The following is a 4,518-nucleotide window of genomic DNA, read 5'->3' as shown; positions in this document are numbered from 1 at the left end:
ACAGGCATGTCGGGGGGCCAGCGCGGCGGCGGTCCAGGGCTGCTGCGGCGCGGCTCGTGCAGCTCGCGCTCCTCAAACACTATAGGAGGCCGCGCGACCTCTCGCCGGTTTTTATTCGCGATTACGCGTCATCGACGTGACGTCGGCGATTCGTCAGCGCCGCGCAATTGTGACGAGGAAAACGTGTTCTAAGAAGCTGTGGCTGCAAGCGGCTGCTGCGTCGCCCGACCGCCGACTCTCCACCGCCGAGATGAAAGCTCACATTTACTGTGTGCCGTATACTTGTATGCCACACGTACCAATTACATTAGTACACTAGTGTCGTGATGTGACAAATTTATGAATTTTACTCATATGTTTATTTTTGGTATGTGGTGAAAGGCATAATTGTGCTACTGTTATAAAACACCTGCCCTATTTTATCCATTAAAAGAGTCACTGGTAACCTTGACCTGATGACCTTTCAGTTAACTACTGAGCAAAATGTTTATTTATAATGTATTGGAGATTTCCTTAAATACATATGAGAACTAATTTGTTAATGAGTAAAAGACATTCAACTTTCTATTTAAAGTAACTCATTTTAACCAACTTACCTAATCCATAAGTAGATTTATACCTAACAAGTCGACACCTTTTTGGTCACGAGTATTTTGTTATGAAATCATTAATATGTGAATTGTTAATTGCCTAAATGAATCATTTAGCTATAGTTACACTGATTCTAAACACTTTGGTCGCGAATTAGGTACCATAAATTCACATCTCACAAGTCCCTATGAGGCTGTATTAAACACAAAACTACCATCGTCATAATATTATAACACCTACATTGAAGGTGGGAAAAATATTCGTAGTACCCTCCTACCGAATCATACCTGCCAGCTTGTTGTTTTCACCTTTCAAATTTTAAGTTCGATTTAAGTCCTGGCGGTAGCAATTTTTTTTTATTTATTTATTCATTTATTTCAGACAACAAGGTCCAATGGTCTATGTGTCTGTGATCAAAATAAGAAGTCCCATCTGGAGTTTCTAAGATAGACAGGAGAACGAAGGAACGATGGGTAGCGAAGTCCGTGAGGTGGGCTAGATAAAAATGGCTTGCTTCCGTTTTATAAAAAAAACGAGTGTTGCATAGTGACTTATATAAGTTAACTATACAGTAAGTATATGTTATTGTTATTATCTCTTAAGGTATCAACACAAACAATCACAATCCGACTCATTTAATACAGCCACTAAAACCACTAACTCATAAATAATTCAAGTACGTACTCTACATTATTTTGGTGTGGTGGAAACTAGTGCCTACCTATGTGCGCACAAATGTAAATAATGCGGTGGGGAAACCCGCGCACGGAGAGGTTTTTCTTTTATTTCTGACTACTTAAGTTAAAAAAGATATCACTAGGACTTAAACGCATACTGCATAAAGTTTCGAGTCGCCTCTACATCTCACGCAGTAGGTAGAGCGACGCAGTGCCGCGTAGACCTGCTACGATGTATTGAAACAAAGTTATAGTGAAGGCTGCATTCTTGTTTTTTTATTCGATTCTGCTTTCATGAGTTACGTGAAGCGGTTGTCTCCATAGTAATTTCAACATGTGTCATCAAAAGTGTTCACTATTTTACATTTAAATGTAAAAGTTTACTCAGGTAGCCTTATCGTAATTACATTAAAATAACCATAGCTACTGTTTTTAAAAGCTACTCAACTATTTATATTTAATATTAAAAATTGTTTTCGTAAGTATACTTTATTATTATTATAAATTAAACTATTATGCCACTTGGTCGTTGACTTCGATGCTTGTAATTAGTGGGTATAAAGCCTGTAATACAAAATGTTAACGTTTGTATGGAACCACTATTTTTTAATAATATAGAAGTAGCAAACCAATATGCAGTTCGTTGGATGATAATTGGCTACTGAATCCTATCGACATCTGTGATCAAAACCAGATATGATAAGATGCCTACATAAGGTAAGGCCACGCATGCATTGCGACCTCCTGGGAACTAAGTTGGAACGCATCGGATAATGATGTCTCCCTAACCACATGCTTCAAAACGAAACACAGCAACGCGGAACACTGCTTTTATCAGACAGAAATACGGGTGGCGAACTTTTCGTGAGTTGACTATGAAGGCACCGCTACCACCACACCTATGCTGTACCTACAACAAAAGCCTTAAGTGCTTAAGCAGCAGTACTTCTGTGTTCTACCTTGAATGGTGTGGTCAGAAAGATATACGAGACGTTCCCACTTAGTCTTCTTTTTCTGTTTATGTCTTAAGGTTCAAAACCCAAGATCTCTAAGTATTTAGTGAAAGCTGAATATATCTGCGTAATATTGACATTTTATGTATCACCGGATGATTCACAAGTCGTATCATATTGCGATGATTACAATCGACGGATTTGTAAATGTGTTATCTTAACTACGACACGTGCGCTCTGGGTGGCGTTATGTAGCTAAAAACGATTATGTACCTATATGTGAATCATTATAAGCTAAAAGGTCGTAAAGACTCATGAAATGAAAATGTAATTTCTTACTTTTAGGACATAACTAAGTCAAAAAAACAATTATGATTTCTATTCCACTGACACTCGTAGCGCGTGGGGTGCTTTTCGAAAATTGATAAGTGGAGCACTCCACGCTTTTTTCACTATTATACAATTTACTGTTCCATAATTGATTCCTAGATTGAAAATTATTTTCTACTTTTTAGTTGATTTTATCATTAAAGCGTGTTTTTTAGTTTTTTGAACTATATTTATCTATTTATTAATGACTTTTAAATATTTTCTATACGTTACACTTCAAATCAACGTTATATATATTATAATGAGCAAGACTTAATACAAATAAATGCATTAAATTACTATAATATAATCACGATATAATAATGGACAATGAGTTGAGGCTTGAATCACTTTTTGTCAGTCTCGACAAATTTGCATTTCTGTGATATATATAGAGTTGAAGAGTTTGAGAGTGTATGTAGGTTTGAGACATGCTCCAGAATAATTCCTCTTAGCCCAGCAGTAGCAGCTATAAAACCACAGAACACCTATATCTTGATAGAACGGAGTAGAGCACAAAATAGGTACAAACGGAAGATTAAAATATGACAACGCCATCTAAAGGCAAGAGGCTGTATTATATTCTATTTTTAAATAAAATCATGTCATTTTGTGTTGAAAAGCTTTAAAATTATGACAATTATGTTATTAAAAGAATTTCACATTTTATATGGTACTTATTTATGTAGATTTATTGTTTTTATTTGAAATTTTATTTTGCTGAATTTGTCTAGAAAGAGTAAAATATTATTATTTTTTACAAGACGGACGTATAGAAGTTATAGATTTTAAAGCATTTATTATAAAATACAGGGTGAATCTCCATAAAGTGCACATATTGAAACAGGTAAAATTAAACCGCATTTTGTCGACAAAAAAAATAAAAAAAATAATAAAAAAAATTTTTTTTGGGTTTTACGACCTTTTGAAGTTTTTTTTTTGGAATTGTGCACCTAAAGTAAATAAATCACTATAACTTTTGAACTAAAAGAGTTATCATGTTCAAACAAAAATTACAATGAATGCCAATTATAGGCCGTACTGATCCATGAAAAAAACAAAACAAAAAAGCTTATCTTCCCAGAAAAAAATAGTCAGATTAGTGTGAAAAAAGCAATTTTTTTAGGTTAAATTTCAGTAATCGTGAATTTCCTCAAAATAATCTAGGCTTTTTATTTTATTTTTATTATTTAATGTAATTCTACGTCGTATTAGCTTTCAAACACTAAAAAAAGCATGCCTCTAACTTAAGTATAAAGTTTCCTACGAGCGCTTAAACAAAGGCAGTTTTTAAGGGTGTTGGTAATAAATAACATTTTAATACAAACTAGTGGTTTTTTTTAATTATTAAAGATTTATTTTATTACAGTTTTATCACTTTAATATCGTCAAAAATAAGAAACTACCATGAATTTACCATTGAAACATATTTTTGATAGTTTTCTTTGTTTATATTTTGGACATCTAATTATGGGTCGGACTATACCAGTTTTATTAGGGCGCACGTGCGTCGCGTCATGAGTATCTTTTTTGAAACGTTCCTAGCAAACTTTATACTTGAGTTAGAGGCGTGTTTTTTTTAGTGTTTGAAAGCTAATACGACGTAGAATTGCATTAAACAATAATAAAAAAATAAAATGCCTAGATTATTTTGAGGAAATTGATGATTACTGAAAATTTTACCTAAAAAAAGTGCTTTTTCGCACTAATCTGACATTTTTTTCCTGGGAAGATGATTTTTTTTTGTTTTTTTTTTTCATGGATCAGTACGGCCTATCATTGGCAATCATTGTTATTTTTGTTTGAACCTGATAACCCTCTTAGTTTAAAAGTTATAGCGATTTATTTACTTCAGGTGCACAATTAAAAAAAAAAAGTCAAAAGGTCGTTAAACCTAAAAAAAAATTTTTTTAATTTTTTTTGATATT

The sequence above is a fragment of the Epargyreus clarus genome, unplaced genomic scaffold, assembly GCF_041222505.1.
Source record: "Epargyreus clarus isolate Ecla_fem2 unplaced genomic scaffold, WU_Ecla_fem_2.2 ptg000018l, whole genome shotgun sequence".
In the NCBI taxonomy this organism is placed as follows: domain Eukaryota; kingdom Metazoa; phylum Arthropoda; class Insecta; order Lepidoptera; family Hesperiidae; genus Epargyreus; species Epargyreus clarus.
Note: the sequence above shows the minus strand (reverse complement) of the source record.